A 22,553-nucleotide genomic window follows, 5' to 3' on the forward strand; every position below is an offset into this window, starting at 1 on the left:
AACACAGAATTCATTAATCTGAAAGGAGATTAGTGCTTCATTGTGCATTATACGTACCGGTACTATTCCCTCTAACAGTGCGCTCCAGAAATGAAAGTGTTAAAAGTTTAATCAACCCTGGAGGGCTCTATGAGAATCCCATTAAGTTTAACCTTGCACAGTATTTTGGAGCTAACAAGTTCAATGTTTAACACTATAATTCCACAAGCTTAGAGAGAACATAGGTATAAACCTGTGGAAAAGGATGGTTTATATTCTACATGATCACTGACAAATGCAGCTACTTGTTTTGTCCTCGGCTTCTATGAGTAGCTCAGGTTGATGCCTCCTATTTGGATGACTGCTGTGAACTGTTGGATGGACATGCACACTGCTGTATATAAACTGGTGTTTGACCTTCCTCCAAGTACAAAATACTGTACCCTACTTCCAGAACACTGTACGTTTCTGTTGCTGTGATTTAGCTGTGGGCTATTTTGCCGTACTCCAACTAGTATTTAATGCCGCTAATAAAACAATTGCAAGAAAGATTTACTTTTGATTCAAAATCAATCCCAGCTTGCAGTAACAGTAACTTATGTATATTGCTGTGATTATTTATATAACTGAACTCATATTAAAATGACTAAATCTAAGGCTCAGTTTACACAAGTGATTTCCAGTGTCAGCGATTACATTTTATAAGATTATTTGCTTAAGAAAATACAATGCGACTTTACCCAGTTTATGTGATTTATCTCATGAGATACGGGAAAAAAGTCTTTCTGTATTCTTGATACAAAGAGTATTTTTGGCCAAAATCACAGAGGTTCTTTTAAATGAGTGATGGATTATGCCTCCTATTAAACTCTATGGAAAAGATTAATCATTTGTTCATAAGAGGTGGTTCATTTGCAGCATCGTGCGATGGATGGAGGTCATCCTATTGCAGAAATGTTTAAAAATAGATGGTATAGCAGATCACATAGGAAACAATGAGTTACAAAATTAAATCTGTTATAGGATTTTTCTTTTAAGATCAAGGGCCGGATGTAATGCTGGCCAAGTTCGTTTTTTTTAAAGGGGCAATCACTTACAAGGCATGGTTATGCCTTGTAAGTGATTGCCCCTTTAAAAAATGTCCGAGTTCGGCCGTCATCCCGCATGGCCATCGAACTCGGGTGGCATTACATCCAATGTGACTAATTGTAAAGTGTTCTGTGTGCAGATAACCGCAGGACTGTGGAGAACTGCAGAAGTGTATCTTTACTAAACAATGGCTGCAGTAGCACTTCCTCTACAACCAAAAAGTTCCTTTGTAGCAAACACTTCCTGTATGACAAGTGGATAGCAATAATGCAATCCTCATGCAGCATATATACATCTACAGGAATAATCACCAATATACAGTAGCCTCCAATATACAGTAGCCTAAACCTATAATTGTAAAGAAGAGAGGGAGCCATTACCATCCATGCAAATGACCATTAAGAGGAAAATATAGAGGGAAAAAATCAGTATGCGCTGCTCTTTCTTCCATATTTACCTTAGTACATGTATTGCTTCTTTCTAGAGATGAGCGTTTCAGATTTTAGAAAATCCGAGAACGCCCTCCCAAACTTTGCCGATCCAAGTTTTCTCACTGGGCTTGGATTCCAAATTTCATTTTCCCACCGTTAGATTCTCGCATGTTTTGGATTCTATATAAGAAGCCCACAGCGGTGACTTGGTGCCATTTGACTCCATGCACGCTGCTGTGTGATGCACTGTGCTCTGCTGTGTCCATCCGCAAGCTGTCGCTGTCAGTGTCACTGTACCTATTCATCCACAAGCTGCCACAGTGTCCCTATGTCCATTCATCCATCCATACATCCACAAGCTGTACTGTCACTGTACCCATTCATTCACAGTCTGTCACTGTGTCCCTGTGTCCATCCATCCACAAGCTGTGCTGTCACTGTGTCTATCCATCCATCCACAAGCTGTCACAGTGTCCCTGTGTCAATCTATCCACAAGCTATGCTGTCACTGTGTCCATCCATCCACAAGCATTCACAGTGTCGTAGTGAGGTACAAATTGAAATAAATTTTTTTATATATTGTCCTATTGTACTGTTCTGTGCGCTGTATCCCAGACAGTGCATTTTTGTTCATGTTCATATAAAACTTCATTCCCTGCAGTGAGCAGCTAATCAAAGTAAAAAATGTTTATAAATATATATTGTTCTATTGTACTGTTCTGTGTGCTGTATCCCAGACAGTGCATTTTTGTTCACGTACATATAAGACTTAACTCTCCGCAGTGAGCTGCAAATTGATAAGTGGATAATGCTCAGTGTAGAGAAGAGCAACAAAGTACTATTGCTGCAGCTGCTGCCAGCAATCATGACAAAAGTAGTCCTTCAACGTCATCTACTAAAGCCAAAGCTCGAAGGCATAGAGGGTTTAAGTCAAGGTATCTGAACTAAACAAAACAACAACATTATTTTACAGTGAAATAAACACTTATATTAAAAGTTAAGTGCATAAAAACATAAAATTGCCAACATGCCACTCACCACACGCAGTGGCCAGGAACCTGGCCTTTATTTTTGAGTGGTGGCTCTGCAATTGTCAGTGGGGCATCTTCTTCTGCCTCTCATGACAATGCAAGACCTTTTCACTCAGAATCTAGATGAGGTGTAAAAGAAAAATGAAAACCACTGCAGCAGCAGAACAAACTGTGTCCAGAAACAGAAAAGTCACAAATCCCTGAGGAGAGTCTAAGTGTGTCCAAGAGTGCTATGTGTGAGCCTGACTTTTCTGATCATTTACTTGCAAAGAAGCCTCTGCAAATGTGGGGAGGAGCAGCAGAGGTATAACTGATGACATAGAAGTTGAGGATGCCACCATGGAAGTGCAATAGGATGATAGGGATTTTTGTGTAGTTGATGCCGGCGCTAATGAGGAGTCAAGCATCAGCTACCTCCGTTCTCTCAACTAGATCCCAGCACCTACTATCTCTACTGCCAACACCGTCATCCTCAATATCCTTAGTAATGATCAGAGGTAGTCCTGCATCAAATTTGATAAGGCTGGGTGACTCCTCCCCTATCCTGGACTCCTCAGAACAATCCTTCAGCACTAGGCCAGCTGTCGCTGCTTCTGGGGATGGATCTTCATCCCAGAGGGTGATTAATCATTGACGCTATGATGGCTATGCTAGTATTTGATATGCAGTCTTTATCTGCCATTAATGCAGTGGGTTTTAGACAGTTAACTGAGATACAGCGCTGCAAGTATGGTGGCACGGGGTGGTATGGCGTACCGGTAAGAAATTCCCAGCCGGTACGCCGTACCGCTGGGCAGTCCACCATACTGCATCCCGCTGGCTTCGTTCTGTGTGAGGGGAGGAGAGCGCAGCGCCTATCCTGCCCCTCAATTCTCTTTGATGCCCGGTCTCACTCTCCATCGGCGGCGGCGGGGTCAATCTGAATAAGGCATCAGTTTGCTAGCCAATCAGAGCTCGCAGACCGGTAGCTGCGGCTCCTGATTGGCTGCCAGTCCGGGAGCTCTGATTGGCTAACGAACCGGCACCTCATTTCAGATTGACCCCCACCACCGCTGGAGAGTGAGACCGGGCATCAAGGAGAATTGAGGGGCAGGAGAGGCACTGCGCTCTCCTCCCCTCACATAGAAGAAACAGAGCCTGCGGTAAGGGGGGGCAATTGTATATCTGGCACAGTGGGGGCATTGTATATCTGGCACAGTGGGGCATTGTATATCTGGCACAGGGAGGCATTGTATATCTGGCACTGTGGGGGCAATGTATATCTGGCACAGGGCCGCATTGTATATCTGGCACTGTGGGGGCATTGTATATCTGGCACAGTGGGGCATTGTATATCTGGCACAGTGGGGCATTGTTTATCTGGCACTGTGGGGCAATGTATACCTTGCACTCTGGTGGCATTGTATATCTGGCACAGGGGGGCATTGTATATCTGGCACAGGGGGGCATTATATGTCTAGCACAGGGGGCATTGTATATCTGGCACCAGAGGCGGAACTACCGCCAGTGCAACCAGTGCGTTGCACTGGTGCCTGCCACTGTCCAGGGGCCCAAAGCATGTAATGAGTCAAACTGACTCATCACTTGCCACTGTGTGCTACGGGCAACCGCTACCCGCAGCACACAGCCGCCCGGAGAGGAGAGGAGCGCAGCGGACACGGGGGTAAGGAGGAGGAGGGAGGTAGAGGAGGGAGCCGCAGGAGCGCTGTTTTATTGGTTGAGGCGCTGCTGCTGCTGTCCCTCTGCTTCACTATAGGCTGTCCTCCACCGCTGTGAAGCGCATCCCAGCATTCACAGCGGCGGAGGACAGCCTATGGTGAAGGACTGGGACAGCAGCAGCAGCGCCTCCACCAATAACACAGCGCTGCTGCGGCTCCCTTCTCCACCTCCCTCCTCCTCCTTCTCTCCTGCCCGGGAATCGTGATCTCTGCTAGAAGCTGCACCGAGGAGCCTGAGCCAGCGGAGACAGTAAGTATAATTCTTTCTTTCTTTCTTTCTTTTTCTTTCTCTTTCTTTCTTTCTTTCTTTCTTTCTTTCTTTCTTTCTTTCTTTCTTTCCAAAAAGGGGGACTGTCTGCCGTAATGTGTAAAAAGGGGGAATCTGCCTGCCGTAATGTGTAAAAAGGGGGAATCTGCCTGCCGTATTGTGTAAAAAGGGCACGCTGTCTGCTGTAATGTGTAACAAGGGCACGCTGTCTGCTGTAATGTGTAAAAAGGGCACGCTGTCTGCCGTAATGTGTAAAAGGGGCACGCTGTCTGCCGTAATGTGTAACAAGCAGAGCCGGCCCTAACCAATATGATGCCCTAGGCAAGATTTTGGCTGGTGCCCCCTAGCACCACCGCTGGTTCTGCCTCTGACCTTGCACCTCTTTCCCAGCACAATCACCCCTCACCCATAGCAGTCCTTGTACCCCCTATATTTTAAATAGGAACAGTTCGCACATTTGACGCACAGCCCAAAAAGGGGTATCTTCTTGCTGGGAAGGGGCATGGCCACACAATAGTAACCCCAATTCCAATTACGCCACACAGTACTGCATCTTTATTCACATTTTATCTTGCAATAGTGTCCATAATTCATATTACATCCCACAATAGTATCACTTTACCTTATAAACGTTACTCCTCACAGTAGAGCCCCTTATGCACATTACATCATACTGAATTGCTCCTTATTCACATTACACCACACCTTATTGCTCTTTATTCACATTAGACGACACAGTAGTGCCCTTTCTATATGCAACGCCACATAGTAGAGCACCTTATACACATAATGCCACACATTAGTAATGCATTTATACACAATTCCACACAGTAATGCCCCTTACACATATGAGACACATTAATGTCCTTATAAACATAATGCACCTTACACATTATGACAACCTTTATTAGTGCCCTTTAACACATAATGTCCCTTACACATATGCCGCACATTATTAATGTCCTTATACACATAATGACACACATAGTGCCCCCTACACATTTGATGCACATTATTAGTGCCCCTATACACATAATGACACACATACAGTAGTACCCTGTTACACATATGCCGCACATTATTAATGCCCTTATATACATAAATGACACACATAGTAGCAATTTACACATATGTTGCACATTATTAATGCATTTTTACATGACACACATTATGCTCCTTACACATATTCTGAACACTACTGCACAAGCAACCCACTTACATGCACACAGCACTCACACTTCCACTAACACTGTGACCTCTGCCTCTGCTTGGATACAGATGTGTCCTCACAAATCTTGCATCAATGCTAACGTCGGGAACCTTTTTTTTCATGAAAATACATCTTATTTGCATTGCTATGTGGCTAGGATGCACAAGCAGCTTCTGCTGATTAAACTGATATGCAGCATGCCTATATACTGTGTGAGACTGTGGCTGTATCTGCATATGAAATACTACATACAGAATATAGGCATGCTGCATATCATTTTAATCAGCAGAAGCTGATGATGCCCCTAGGCATATCAAATGCCCTAGGCAATTGCCTAGTTTGCCTATGTCTATGGCCGGCTCTGGTAACAAGGGCACGCTGTCTGCCGCAATGTGTAACAAGGGCACGCTGTCTGCCATAATGTGTAAAAAGGGGACGCTGTCTGCTGTAATGTGTAACAAGGGCACGCTGTCTGCCGTAATGTGTAACAAGGGCACGCTGTCTGCCATAATGTGTAAAAAGAGGACGCTGTCTGCCATTATGTGTAAAAAGGGCACGCTGTCTGCCGTTATGTGTAAAAAGGGGGAAGCTGTCTGCCTTAATGTGTAAAAAGGGGACGCTGTCTGCCGTAATGTGTAAAAAGGGGAATCTGTCCGCCGTAAAGGTGTAAAAGGGTCTCTACCTGGTGTAGTGGTGCTACTGTGCGGCGTAATTTGAATAATGGAGACTACTGTGCACCGTTTTATGAATTGGTATTATTTTATGGCCACACCCCTTGTCCACAAAGCCACGCCCCTATGTATTTTTGCGCGCGGCTAAGGCGTGCACTGCCCCTGTTTTGCATGCAGGCGTGGGGCTCCGATGCCATTTCTTGCACACTGCTAAAATGTCTAGTTACGGCACTGTTGCTAGGTATCCATTTCTCTGGCCCAGAGCAGGTCCCCCTCATCAGATCCTCTCCAGGGGTGAGGGGGTGGACTTGGATGGGATGGGGGGGGGGGGGGCAAAACTTTTTGTCGCACCTGCGCCCACCGCTCGCTAGTTCTGCCACTGTCTGGCACAGTGGGGGCATTGTATATCTGGCACTGTGGGGGCATTGCATATCTGTCACTGTGGGGTCATTGTATATCTGGCACTGTGGGGGCAATGTATATCTGGCACTGTGGGGGCATTGTATATTTGGCACTGTGGGGGCAATGTACATCTGGCACTGTGGGGGCATTGTATATCTGGCACTGGGGGGCATTATATATCTGGCACTGTGGGGCATTGTATATCTGGCACTGTGGTGCACTGTATATCTGGCACTGTGGTGCATTGTATATCTGGTACTGTGGGGGCATTGTATATCTGGCACAGTGGGGCATTGTATATCTGGCACAAGGGGGCATTGTATATCTGGCACTGTGGGGGCAATGTATATCTGGCAAAGGGGGGCATTGTATATCTGGCACTGTGGGGGCATTGTATATCTGGCACAGTGGGGCATTGTATATCTGGCACTGTGGGGCAATGTATATCTTGCACTCTGGTGGCATTGTATATATGGCACAGGGGGGCATTGTACATCTGGCACAGGGGGGCATTGTATGTCTGGCACAGGGGTCATTGTATATCTGGCACCAGAGGTGGAACTACCGCCAGTGCAACCAGTGCATTGCACTGGGGCCTGCCACTGTCCAGGGGTCCAAAGCATGTAATGAGTCAAACTGACTCATTACATGCCACTGTGTGCTGCGGGCAACCGCTGCCCGCAGCACACAGCCACCCGGAGAGGAGAGGAGTGCAGCGGACACGGGGGGAAGGAGGAGGAGGGAGGTGGCGGAGGTAGCCGCAGCAGCGCTGTTTTATTGGTTGAGGCGCTGCTGCTGCTGTCCCTCTGCTTCACTATAGGCTGCCTTCCGCCGCTGTGAAGCGCATCCCAGCATTCACAGTGGCAGAGGACAGCCTATGGTGAAGGACTGGGACAGCAGCAGCAGCGCCTCCACCAATAACACAGCGCTGCTGCAGCTCCCTTCTCCACCTCCCTCCTCCTCCTTCTCTCCTGCCCGGGAATCGTGATCTCTGCTAGAAGCTGCACCGAGGAGCCTGAGCCAGCAGAGACAGTAAGTATAATTCATTCATTCATTCATTCTTTCTATCTTTCTTTCTTTCTTTCCAAAAAGGGGGACTGTCTGCCGTAATGTGTAAAAAGGGGGAATCTGCCTGCCGTTATGTGTAAAAAGGGGACGCTGTCTGCCGTAATGTGTAAAAAGGGGACGCTGTCTGCCGTAATGTGTAACAAGGGCACGCTGTTTGCCATAATGTGTAAAAAGGGCACGCTGTCTGCCGTAATGTGTAAAAAGGGCACGCTGTCTGCCGTAATGTGTAACAAGGGCACGCTGTCTGCCGCAATGTGTAAAAAGGGCACGCTGTCTGCCGTAATGTGTAAAAAGGGGACGCTGTCTGCCGTAATGTGTAACAATGGCACGCTGTCTGCCGTAAAGTGTAAAAAGAGGACGCTGTCTGCCGTTATGTGTAAAAAGGGCACGCTGTCTGCCGTTATGTGTAAAAAGGGGGACGCTGTCTGCCTTAATGTGTACAAAGGGGACGCTGTCTGCCGTTATGTGTAAAAAGGGGACGCTGTCTGCCATAATGTGTAAAAAGGGGAATCTGTCCACCGTAAGGTGTAAAAGGGTCTCTACCTGGTGTAGTGGTGCTACTGTGCGGCGTAATTTGAATAATGGAGACTACTGTGCACCGTTTTATGAATTGGTATTATTTTGTGGCCACACCCCTTGTCCACAAAGCCACGCCCCTATGTATTTTTGCGCGCGGCTAAGGCGTGCACTGCCCCTGTTTTGCATGCAGGGGTGGGGCTCCGATGCCGTTTCTTGCACACTGCTAAAATGTCTAGTTATGGCACTGTTGCTAGGTATCCATTACTCTGGCCCTGAGTAGGTCCCCCTCATCAGATCCTCTCCAGGGGTGAGGGGGTGGACTTGGATGGGACGAGGGGGGGGGGGGGGGGCAAAGCATTTTGTCGCACCTGCGCCCACCGCTCGCTAGTTCCGCCACTGTCTGGCACAGTGGGGGCATTGTATATCTGGCACAGGGGCGCATTGTATATCTGGCACTGTGGGGACATTGTATATCTGACACTGTGGGGTCATTGTATATCTGGCACTGTGGGGGCAATGTATATCTGGCACTGTGGGGGCATTGCATATCTAGCACTGTAGGGCAATGTATATCTGGCACTGTGGGGGCATTGTATATCTGGCACTGGGGGGCATTATATATCTGGCACTGTGGGGCATTTTATATCTGGCACTGTGGGGCTTTGTATATCTGGCACTGTGGGGGCATTGTATATATGGCACAGTGGGGGCATTTGTGTATCTGGCACAGTGGGGGCAATGTATATTTGGCACTGTGGGGAAACGTGTATCTGGCACATTTTTTCTACTTGCACCACTGCTGAGGTCCTGTGCCCCCAGTACCAAATTCCATCTTGGTTCCATTTTACTAGACAAGCAGTACCTCACCTATTACAGAACATTAAAAAAAACCCTACTTATTGCCCTACAAAATACCATTTTACCCACTGTCCTCTTAACCACAGATATGTGGACAAGCAGTAGTGAGCAACCTAAAGATTTCATGACAGTAACAGCCCACTGGGTGGGTGAATCGCCTTCAGCAGCAGCAGCAGTATATAACAAACAATGCAAGCTCATTCAGAGGCAGGCTCATATGTGTAGTACCATCTTTATTAAGAGTCATAACGTTGACAACTTCTTAGAAAAACTAAAGGATTTGTGATTTCAAATACCACCACAAATATTGTGAAAACATTACAACTGGGTGAATTCCAACACATACCATGGGGGTAATTCAGACCTGATCGCTAGGCTGCGTTTTCTGACAGCCTGCTATCAGGTCTGAACTGTGCATGCGTATGCACCACAATGCGCAGGCGCTACGGACCGCAGCAACGGGGATCGGTGCATGGCGACGGGATGGTGTGAAAAAAGCGATCGCACAGGCAATCGCAAGGTGACTGACAGGAAGAGGGTGTTTGTGGGTGCTAACTGACCGTTTTAAAGGAGTATTTGGAAAAATGCAGGCGTGTCCAAGTGTTGGAAGGGAGGGTGTCTACCATCAATTCTGGTCCCGGACAGGCTGATGTGATTGCAGCGGCTAAGTAAGTCCAGGGCTGCGCAGAGACTGCACAAAATCAGTTTGTGCAGCTCTGCTACACATGCGTTCACACACTTGCAAAGCTAAAATACACTCCCCGAGTAGGCGGCGACTATTTGATCGCAGGGCTGCAAAAATCGCTGCACAGCGATCAGGTCTGAATTAGGCCCCATGTTTTGCTCATACAATCAACTTGGTGGTACAGGGTTTTAAAAAATGATATTGGCATGCAGGAGATGCTGTCTATGGCCCCAAAAATTTCTGTACATTTCGGCATTCAGCAACAGCAAGCAGGAGATTGCAGCGGCTCCAAGAACAGTTCAATTTGCCCTGCCACCAACTTATGCAACAGGTGGTAACAAGGTGGCATTCCACCATCTATATGCTTCAGCAAATGGAAGAACAGCAAAAGCCATCCACAGCTACACAACAAACCATGACATTGGGAGAGGAGGAGGAATGTACTTTACTCCAGCGCAGTAGAGATACTTTCTGTCTTGTACAAGGTGCTGAACCCCTTTTAAATAGCCATCTGTGAAGTGAGTTAAGACACTGCCAGCTTGAGTCAGGTGAGTCCCCTAATTAGACTTTTGGAAAATCAGCTAGAGAAACTGAAGGATGAGATGAAACAAAGTGATTCCGCTAAGTATGTCAGACTTGTAGATCAAGTCCTTTATTCACTTCACCAGGATCCAAGGCTCAGCAATAACTTGAAATCGGATCAATGCATTTTGGCGACCATGCTTGATCCTAGGTTTAAGTCATATATTGTGTCTTTCTTTTCAGCTGACCAAAATCTTAAGAGATGCAAAGAGTTCCTGGTGAGCAAGTTGGCAGCTTAAGAGACACATGGCACTACAATGTCTCCTTCTTCAATTTCTCCGGCAACTGCTGCTGCCAGGAAAAAACTCAGCTTTTCCAAAAGACACAGTGGTGATGCAAAGGAGTCAACACAACATTTTGACATCTGGTAGGGTCTAAAACAATTGCCTAAAATTAGTGACACCTCTTCCATAACACCATCTAATATAGTCACCATTCAAAGAGTGGTGGAGGATTATTTTAATGACAGTGTACAAACAGGCATGTCAAAGAGTCCCTTTGGCCCTTGTACAAACTGGCTTTGCATTACTTAAGCCGCCCACCCTCCAGTACTCTGAAAGCATTTTCAGCACACCTGTTAACCTTGTCAGCGATTGAAGTAGCTGCTACTTCCTTAAAATGTGGAATAGATGATGTTCATCAAAATGAACTACAAATTCCACAAGGAAGACCTTTACCGGCAATTACATCAAAGTACAGCAACTTCTGTAATAGTAGATTTCAGCTGGGGTGAATTAATATTATTTCAGGATGAAGTACTCACTGATGAGGGTGAGGATGACGATGGTATGACAATGACATCTTGGGGGTCATTCCGAGTTGATCGCACGTAGCAACTTTTTGCTGCCCGTGCAATCAACTGGACGCCGCCTATAGGGGAGTGTATTTCTGCATAGCAGGGCTGCGAATGCTTGTGCAGCCCTGCTATGCAAAAAAAGATTCCTGTAAAACAAGACCAGGGTAAGAGTTACTTACCCTGTGCGATCGATCCAGCGATGCAGGTCCCGGAATTGACATTAGACATCCGCCCTCCAAATACCTGTACATGCCTGTGTTGGACTCACCACTCACCACTCCTAGAAAACGGTGAGTATCCGCCCCGGAACAGCTCCCCGCTGTGAACCTTCTTGTGATCGCGCTAGCGATCACTTTCTTCTTCCTTCTGGTCGTTGCCCGGTGACGCCTGTTGCTCTGCAATGATGTGCGTGCGCATTGCGGGCACCGCGCAGGCATAGTCCCGACCCATACGCACCGCTGCGACAACCAGCAGAGTGCGAACGAGTCGGATGACCCCCCTTGCCACTGCAGGGCTGATTGCTTAGCTGCTTTAAGCCCATTGATAGCTTGCTTTGTGGGGGCCCACACAAACCAAGTACATCAGCCACAAAGTGTCAGTCCCAGTTGCTGAAATGCTTGGTTTGTTGAACTGTGCATGTTCTTTTTAATTGTCAACATAAGGGTGGTTGGGAAAGCCCAAGGACAATTCCATCTTGCAACACTTTTAATTTCTTCCACTGCTTGGTGGCAATGTTTCATAGATGTGCTATAAAACTGCTGTGTGTTTGTGCCGCTGCTCTGTTGCTTAGTAACCAGGCAGCTCGCTGCAGTCTTTGACCTAAACTGGTTGAAAACAATATTGTGAGCTGTGAGGTGGTCAACATTGACTGCAAATAACTAGAAATTAAAGTTATTAAGGGTAATAATCCTATAGGAACAACAAAATAAGGCCAAAATTATGTGATTTTAGTTTTTTTTGTCAATTTTTGAAAAAAATACAAAACTAAATCCTGTCACATAACCAGCAAAAATGGTGTGACGCACATCTCTTCTTTCCATATTATAATGTACTTAAATGTAAATGTGCCTTATGTGAGTAGTCATAATGGTAATATTTCTGCATGCCAAGTCAAAAATACAAAATAAATTATTTACAAAGAGCACACATAGCAAATCACTGTGAGCTTCTGGGTATAGCTACAAAAATATCTTTAGTTAATAAGATTTCGATTTAGTTTTCTCTTTCCCCTGGACCATACTTATCAATTGTCCTTTTACATGTTTTACTACCATTTTCTATAGTGGCTTCACTGCAAATGCAGACAATATAAATAATTAGCTTGTAGTTTGCAGAGTCTTCTTCTACACCAGTGGTTTCCAAACTTGTTTGTATCACGGCGCCCTAGAATATCAGAATTTTTTTCACGGCACCCCTAGGCCAAAAATTTCTTATTGAGAAATTTAGAAAGAAATATTACATTAAGTAGATCGCGTTTATAGGTCATCCTTAGGGTCAGTTGTGTGGTGAGGGACAAGATTTGCTTCTGTTTGGCCACATATTTTATGACTGGCAGCCACCAGCACTGGTTTTGCCTATTATATTGACCATGAATAATTTGAATTGGTCCTGGACCACCAACCCAGGGCACCCCTGCAAGTGTCCCGAGGCACCCCAGGGAGCCACGGCACACAGTTTGGGAACCTCTGTTCTACACACAGAAATGTATATATAAATAGTAGTCATTTTTAGTAAATTATCACATATACTCAGTGACGGATTCAGGTAGGTGAGTGGGTGGGGGTGGGGTGCACCAAGGCACGTGCCACCCCTGTCATTTAGGAGGTTATTTAATAATTTTTTAATTATAATGCAGCGGCATGCTTGCCCTGGTCACCCAGTGATTTATGCAGCCAAGATCCGACTCGACTGACAGAGCCTCGCCAGCAGTGCAGGTACGTGATTCTAGTAAGTCTTTCTCCAACTGGGCTATGAATGTGATGATGCGGCACATAGGCGGGGTGGACTATGTGCGGGGTCTGGTGGCAGTTGTCCAGGGACCCCACACATTGGGAACCCCCACACTGCGGGCACACATTGGCCTGGCCTGGCCCACTTTGCCCCTACCTGTCTGGCTCCCAAGTCCTAGCAGCAAAGCAATGCAGTGCTGCGATTTGCATCTACGTCTCTCTCCCTCTCTTTGTCTTTGCCTCTTTTTCTTCCTGACACACTCTCTCCCTGACACACTCTCTCTCCTGCACTCTCCCCCCTCTCTCTGTCTATCCCCTCTCTCTCCCTGACACACTCTCTATCTTGCTCCCCTCTCTCTCTCTATATCTCTATCTCTCACCTTGTCTCAGTTTCTCTCTCCCACTCGATCATTGACTCTCTTCCCTCTCTCTCTGGCTCCCCTCACTCTCTGTCTCTCTCCCTCTCTTTGTCTCTCCCTCTTTCTTTCCCTGACATGCGCTTTCTCTCTCCAACGCCCTCTCTCTTTCCCACTTGCTCCCCATCCCTCTACCAGTCTCTCCCCTCTCTCTCCGTGATGCACTCTCTCTCTTGCTCCTCTCTATCTCCCTGACAACTTCTGCCTCCCTCCCGCTCACTCCCTTTTTCCCTGGCACCTTGTTTCTCACTCCCCCCTCTCTTGTGCACGCTCGCTTCCCTCACTTTCCACTCTATCTCTCTTACTCACCTCTGTCTTTCTCTCTCCCTGACACCCTACCTCTCTCTCCCTGACAAATCCTCTCTCACTCTCTCTCTTGCTCGACCCTCTCTCTGTCTGTCTGTCTCCCTCTCTTTCTCTCTCCCTCTTTATTTGCCCCACCCTCTAAAACACAATTCCTGTTTCTTTTGGGTACCTCCTTGAATAAACACAAGTTACTTAATTTAATATTTATTTCTACATTTCTCAATAAGAAACTTTTGGCTTAAGGGTGTTATGATGAAAACTCTGAGGGCGGTGTTTTGCTCATATGTTTGTAAATCCAGTCATAAGGATACAGAGACATGTGAGTTCACTGCTGTGCTGTTTATTCCATCACCAACTCCAGGCACACTGCACACTGGACCACCCACTTCCCAGCATCACCCTGGTCCTAGGGACCATCACTGAAGATTCAGGCTTACACATGTTAGTAAGGGAGTGTCTACAAATATTAAGCATTCTAATACACTAACATCACATCCTCTTTTCTTTAAAGATAAGCCCTATACGCTTCAATGCAACAATTAACAACGTCATATTAAGAACATCATCTAACACGTTTCAATGAGTCTCTCAGGTCTGCGTATTTCCCTTTTGGGTCTTTCATACACAGTCTGTGTTTCATCGACCATGTTGGACCTTTCTAGAATCGTGGTTTGTTCACCATTATCAGGATCATCATACATGTCAGATGAAGGGTATTCTTCAGTCATGTTGTCTTCATTATGGTTAGGTTGAGATCTTAAATCCACCCGATTTCTTCTTACTTCCGTTCCACGCTCTGTACGTATAGTATAAGATCTTGGTGCTACTTGTGCTTGCACAGTACCTTTCTTCACCCAAATACCTTTCTCGTGATCTCTGAGACGGACTTGGTCACCTGCTTTTAGATCAGATAAGCTTTTTGCTCGCCTGTCATGGAACAGTTTCTGTTTCGCCTGTTGACGTTCCTTACTCAGTCTGACCAACGCTGAGTTATGTGTATTAAGCAGTTCATCATGTATCGGGAGATTTGCTCTAATCCTCCTTCCCATCAGCATTTGTGCAGGAGAAAGTCCATTCTGTAAAGGTGTACTGCGGTAGATTAAAAGACTTTTGTAGAAATCTTCTTTACCCTCTTGAGCTTTTTTCATGAGACTCTTTACAGTTTTTACTGAACTTTCCACCAACCCATTTGAGCGTGGATAGTGGGGACTTGACGTAGTATGGACAAATTCCCACTCATCAGCAAATTGTCTAAATTCAGCACTGGAAAACTGAGGACCATTGTCAGTGAACACTTCCATAGGAACACCATGCCTTGCAAAGATTGACTTCATGCAATTGATTACGGCTTTACTAGTAGTTGTATGTAGTGTCTTCACCTCAGGGTAGTTAGAGTAATAATCAGTCACGACAAGGGGGGTCATTCCGAGTTGTTCGCTTGCTAGCTGATTTAAGCAGCATTGCACACGCTAGGCCGCCGCCCTCTGGGAGTGTATCTTAGCATAGCAGAATTGCGAATGAAAGATTAGCAGAATTGCGAATAGAAAATTCTTTGCAGTTTCTGAGTAGCTCGAGACTTACTCCTACACTGCGATCAGCTCAGCCCGTTTCATTCCAGGTTTGACATCACAAACACGCCCTGCGTTCGGCCAGCTACTCCCCCGTTTCTCCAGACACTCCCGCGTTTTATTCTGGCACGCCTGCGTTTTTCCGCACACTCCCAGAAAACGGTCAGTTTCCGCCCAGAAACACCCACTTCCTGTCAATCACACTCCGATCACTTCAACGATGAAAATTCTTCGGTCGGACGTGAGTAAATCGATTAAGTTTTGTGCTAAAATACTTAACGCATGCGCACTGCGTACCATGCGCATGCGCATTTTTGCCTTAATCGCTCTGTTGCGAAATTCGGCAATGAGCGAACAACTCGGGAATGACCCCCATTGTATGTTTTCTCATTACAATCAAACAAATCTGTGCCAACTTTCTGGTACGGTCTCTCTGGCACTGCGTGAGGACTCAGTGGCTCGACTTGTTGTTTCGGTCTATACGTAAGACATAATTCACATGTAGCTGTAGTCTGTGCTATGTCTTGGTTCATTCTTGGCCAATACATAACTTCACGCGCTCTCCGCTTACATTTTTCTTCTCCTAAGTGGCCTTCATGTATCTTGCACAGCATAGTTTTTCTTAGTCGTGCAGGTATGACAAACCTATTGCCTTTGTAAATAATACCATCGACAACTGTAAGGTCACTGCGGTACATCCAATAATCATGGAAAGACAGCGGGCACGCATGTTTTTCTGCTGGCCAACCTTTCAGAATGATATCTTTCAACACTTTCATTGTGTCATCTGTCTCAGTTTCTTTCCTAATCTGTTCTTGTCTTGCAAGAGACACTGGTAGAAAAGCTACAATCAAATTAACATAGGCTTCTATCTCTTCATCCATCAGACTTTTGGAACCTTCACTTTTGTCCACAGCACGAGAAAGTGTATCAGCAATGTACATGTATTTGCCGGGACAGTACAGCAAGTGTACATCATATTTCTGTAGTCTGATAAGCATTCGTTGAATTCTCATGGGACAGTCATGTAATGATTTAGTCATGATAGCTACCAATGTGGTCAGTTTCCACTGTAAATGTTTGACCATACACAAACTGATGAAATCGCTCACATGCATATGTGATCGCTAGAAGTTCTTTTTCTATCTGAGCATACCTTGTTTCAGCACTTGCCAGTGCTCTTGATGCATAGATCACTGGTTGCCATATATCCTCATGTTCTTGTAACAGCACTGAGCCTAGGCCAAATTGCGAAGCATCTGCTGAAATTCTTATTCTTTTTGCAGGATCAAAGAATTTTAGCACTGGTTGCTCTGTAATGATCTGTTTCAAGTTTTGCCAACTTTCTTCTTGTTCATGTGACCACATCCACTCATTATCTTTGTCCAACAACCATCTAAGAGAGGCTGTTCGTTCAGAGTTGAGAAACAAACTTTCCTAAGTAAGTACTCATTCCTAGGAATCTTCTGACGTCATCTTTGTTGTTAGGAAGTTCCATGTTCACTATGGCTGATATTTTCCTTGGGTCTGGTTTTACACCTTGATCCGAGACCACGTCGCCCATAAAGGTAAGTGTATTCAAATTCATATTTGTCCTTGTTTAGCTTTAGATTCACTTTCTTGACAAGTTCCATTACTTGTCTCAATCTAGAATCATGTTTTTCCTTTGTAGATCCCCAGACAATAATGTCATCCATCATTGTTTCAACACCTGGAATATGTTCAAAAATCATGTGTATCTTTTTGTGATATACTTCTGGAGCAGACAATATTCCATATGGTAGTCGAAGAAATCTGTATCGACCTTCTGGTGTATTAAATGTACAAAGCTTTGAGCTGGCCTAATCTAGCTTCATTTGCCAGAATCCTGAAGATGCGTCCAATTTACTGAACCATTTTGCTCCCGCAAATTGCGACATGATTTCGTCTCTGGTTGGTAGTTTGAAATGTTCTAGTTTAATAGCTTTGTTTAAATATCTGGGGTCTAGACATATTCTGAGTTGTCCATTTTTCTTTTCAACAATTACTAAGGAGCTTACCCATTCAGTAGGCTCATCAACTTTCTGTATCACACCCAAGGCTTCCATGCGATTTAACTCTTGTTTCAGTTTTTCTCTCAGCGCAAACTGCACTTTTCTACAGGGGTGTATCACTGAAGAAACTTGCGTGTCTATATTTATTTTATGCTCTCCAGGCAAACAACCTAGACCTTCAAACAAGTCTCTGTATTCTGTAAACATCGATTTGCAGTCATCTTCTACTTGTGATGTCACCATAAAAACTTTCTGTAGCAAGCTTAGTTTCTCACAGGAACTTAATCCTAGAATCGGTTGCACATTTTTATCCACAATCTGTAGAGTTGTTTTAAACTGTTGTCCCTTATATTTCAGTGTCACTAAGCATGTACCTTTCACAGGAATTTCCTCTCCAGTGTACCCTGTAACTTTCACTTTGGCTGGATGAATTTTAGGTTTTACTCTAAAAGTCTTATAGTCTTGAAACGATATTAAATTCACCTGCGCGCCAGTATCAAGCTTAAAGGGAATAACAATCATTCACAGTTAAAGGGACAATCCATTCTTTCTTATCTGCACTGCAGAGTTCAATGCAATCCACAAAGAATTCCTCTGTTTGTTTAACAGCATGCACATTGGTTGTTTCCCTTTTCATTTTACAGCATTTGGAAAAGTGATTAAGTCTACCACATTTCATGCAGGTTTTACCATAAGCAGGGCACATTTTAGGATTGTGAGCATTTTCACATCTACTACACATTTCCTTATTACACTGTGGCTTAGACTGCTTCATTCTTGAGAATGGAGGTTTGCTTGGCTCTGTGTTCTGCACTACATGGACAGCAGCATCAACTTCCTTGTGTAACTTTTTGGCTTGAAATCTAGTTATTTCTGCAGATCTGCACATAGTCACTGCCTTATCTAGTGTTAGGTCTTGCTCTCTCAGCAATCTCTCTCTGAGTCCATTATCAGGTATTCCACAGACAATACGATCTCTAATCAGTGAATCCTTTAAATCACCAAACTCACAGGTTTTACTGAGTGATTGCAGCTCTGTAACATACTGATCAAATCCATCTACAGACTTCTGATCACATGTGAAAAACTTATATCTTTCATATGTCACATTTTTCCTTGGCACAAAGTAATCTTCAAACTTTTGCATTATAGAAGATAGCACCATATTCTGCCCCTCATCAAACTGAAAACTATTATAAATGTCCAGCACATCCTCTCCTATCACATGGAGGAAAATGGATGCCTTCGTTTTGTCAGCCTCTGTATCAGCTCCACATGCAGCAAGATATATATTAAACCTTTGCTTAAATCTTTTCCAGTTTTCAGACAAGTTACCAGACATCAGCATGCCGGTTGGAGGAGCTAGTTTATCCATGGTTACTCACTGTTTGAAGATAGGAGCACACGGCAGGCTTTGCAGACACGATCACAGCCTTACAGACTTCTGCAAGATTCTTTCACACTCTGAGAGCACTAGCAGTCCAAGTTAAAATTCTTCTGACACCATGTTTTGTTCATATGTTTGTAAATCCAGTCATAAGGATACAGAGACATGTGAGTTCACTGCTGTGCTGTTTATTCCATCACCAACTCCAGGCACACTGCACACTGGACCACCCACTTCCCAGCATCCCCCTGGTCCTAGGGACCATCACTGAAGATTCAGGCTTACACATGTTAGTAAGGGAGTGTCTACAAATATTAAGCATTCTAATACACTAACATCACAGGCGGGATGTACTATCCTTTGCCCCCGCGTGAAGTACCATTTTCTCTCCGTTCATACTCACCGCTCCGCTGCCTGCCGCTTTCCCTTAACTCCCCCATCTGCTTTCTTATTTCCCTCTCCCTCCTCTTCACCGCTGCGGCCACGGAGTTCTCCTCTCGCCATGGCGGTTGGGGCATGTTCACCACTCAGTTTTTTTTTTCGAGCATGCGCACATAGCCTTTCTGGACGGATCCTGGAGGCTTCCTGAGCCGCAGTTGCAGCTTCCGGCCTTGCGCATGTACCAACAGCCATGGTGAGCGCTGCGAGAGGAGAACTCTGTGGCCTCGGCGGTGAAGAGGAGGGAGAGGGGAAATAAGAAAGCAGACGGGGGAGTTAAAGGGGAAGCGGCGGGCAGTGGAGCGGTGAGTGTGAACGGAGAGAAAACAGCACTTAACGCCCTGATACTCTAGGGCACCATGATTCAAAGTTTGGGAACTGCTGTCATACAGCTATTCTGTGCCCTGTACATGTTATACACATGAAGGGGAGTCAGTTGTTTCCCCCCATACCCCCCCCCCAGATTGCGCCCGATGGAGCAATTCAATTGTTGCTCGTTCTGGCGCGAATAGCCCTGGGGAGACACATATCAGATCGCAGCTCCTTTGCTGGCAAGCAAAAATTTGCAAAAAAGTGACCCATCTGGCCGCCCAAACAGCACTTTAGCATTGCGCCCAGCATTTTATGCCAGCTAAACCTGACACTTGCGATGAGATCAGTGCGAAAAAAACAACTTTTGAATTTCGCCCTCAGATCCCCCATCACTTTAGACGGGAGATCAGGTGTGATAAAACAATTAAATCGTCCTCATGGAGTCTTGTTAAAGGCAATTCCACTTCAGAGTTCTTATTAATATTTGGGCAGCATGGATAGTGTGATGAGTATCATTACTGGCTCCCAGCTCTGAGGTCATGGGTTCAATCCCTATCATGGCACGCGCTTGCGTGTGTTTCCTCCGGGTGCTCTGGTTTCCTCCCAAACTTTTCTGGTAGGTTAAATGACTCCCAACAAAGAATGAACCGTAGTGTGTATGTGTGTGCGTGTACATGTGTTAGATGGGTCAAGTGGTTCTGATCTGCTGTCAAAATTCTATGATTCTTCTATGGTTCTATGATGCAAAAATCAAAACGGTATGAACATATCGGTACTGTACTGGTATGGGATCTATTTTCCGGTATCCTGTTATCAGGGAAAATTAAGGGTTCAGGCTGCCCCTCGGCACAACATTATTGGTTGCCCTCATTACATCACTGCACCCTTCATGTTGGGACCAGTACCAATGCCTTCAGACCTGCCAGCCCGATCCTTAGCCCCCTTCACCACAGCAATTTACTAACCAATGACCTCCCCTGCCAGTTACAAAATGAAAAACATAAGTTGTAATGACAAAGACAAAAAAAAAAGAATCACCCGGCCTTATGTGGCCAGAAGCCTAACAGGGCTGTCATTCAGTGCAGTGTGCAGTGCCGCTCCCAAGCAAGCCTCGCCCCTAAGAATGTGCCTAGTGGGAAATTCACCACCGCCTGTTATACAGCAAGTTCCAAAACCCAGAAGGATAAAAAAATCAATAGTAAATAATAGTAATTAATAGAAATCATCATGTTGCTGTAGGATATGTGTCATACAGACATGATCACCAAGAGCCCTGGGTGTATACATCCCGTAGCAATGGCACCACCTGCACCTACTATTTATGGCCCTGCTTGAAAGCCTAATTATCATGCTATTATCGGGGTGTACTTAAGGGAATATGTGGTAAACCCCCTATTTTCAGGGGGTATACCACATTTTCATATGTACGAACCCCTGGCCGCCGTGTTTTCGCCCCTGAGGGTATCGCCATCAAAAGATGTGAATGAACACACAGGGGCTTGTGCAGATTTTAGGAAAAAGAAAAAGAAAGAAAATTTGCTCCTAGAACACACCAAGGGGGTGATTCCGACCTGATCGCTAGCAGACTACTTTTAGCACTGCTGCGATCAGGTAGTCGCCACCTACAGGGGAGGGGAAAATCGCTGTGCAGGGCTGCGCTCACTTGTGCAGAGAGCTGCACAGCTCATGACTTACTCACCTGCTGCGATCATCCAGGACGGAGCTGACGTCAGGATCCCTCCCTGGAAATGGCTGGGCACGTCTGCGTTCAGACGGACACTCCCTGAAAACGGTCAGTTGACGCCTCCGGCCTGCCTCTTCCTGTCAATCTTCTTGCGGGTGCAATCGCTATCTTTGGTTAGTTCTGTCGCTGCCTGGCGACGTCTGTCGCCTGGGAGTGATGCGCCTGCGCATTGTGACCCATGCGCAGGCGCACTACAGACCTGATCGCACCACTGCGAAAAACGCCAGCGTGCGATCAGGTCGGAATGACCCGCCATGTTTGAATGCAAGGGGTGCAAATGCATTTTCTTTTTGCTTTCGTATGCAGGTGAAATAAGGGCGGCTTTTGCATACAGCATACAAATGCTGAACATAGAAATGTAGAATGAAGCTAGGACACGCCTTTTCCCAACTCTCAATCTGATTAAAATCTGCCCCACCTGCAGTGCATCATGGTTTTGCCAAAACACAAATTGCTCTTTTTTTTATTAAAAACATGTACCATATAAAAATATATATTACAAGGAAACGCATATATATATTTGATTAAAAATTGTAGATATTTTTTATTTATTTAGTAATCAATTTTCTTAATAATGCATAGCATAATGTAACTTTAAAACACACCAAATCTGCAGTGCAAAGAAGTCCAGAAACCGTGACTATTACCGTCCAGATAACCATATACCGCTGGAGCTCCAATATGGATATTCTTTAAGCACACAAGGCGCTATTTCTGTAACTCCCCGGTGAAGAGCTGGTTATTTTTGAAATGATATATGTTGTTACTTTGTATCCACAAGCCAGAACAATATGCTTTGGTAGAAACTGCAAATGTTCACAATGTGCCTGCCGCACAGCAGCTAGTATCCCCTTTCTCTCCCCACCGCCAATGATTGGTGCTCACCACAGCCGTGCGTTGAAGCCTCAGTGCGGCTAGATCTTAAACGGTTAGTACCGAAGTTCTCCGGCGGGAGCGGCGGTGACAGCAGCGTCTACGGGGGAAGGGTGCACACTTTCAAAGTTGGTTTCAAGTAATTCTTCCAAAGTGTCCTCTGGCATAGAGGGATTCTGAACAGCCTGCCGGTGTTTTAAATGGATCCTTAACGCGTTTC

Source organism: Pseudophryne corroboree, chromosome 2 (genome assembly GCF_028390025.1).
Source record: "Pseudophryne corroboree isolate aPseCor3 chromosome 2, aPseCor3.hap2, whole genome shotgun sequence".
Classification (NCBI taxonomy): domain Eukaryota; kingdom Metazoa; phylum Chordata; class Amphibia; order Anura; family Myobatrachidae; genus Pseudophryne; species Pseudophryne corroboree.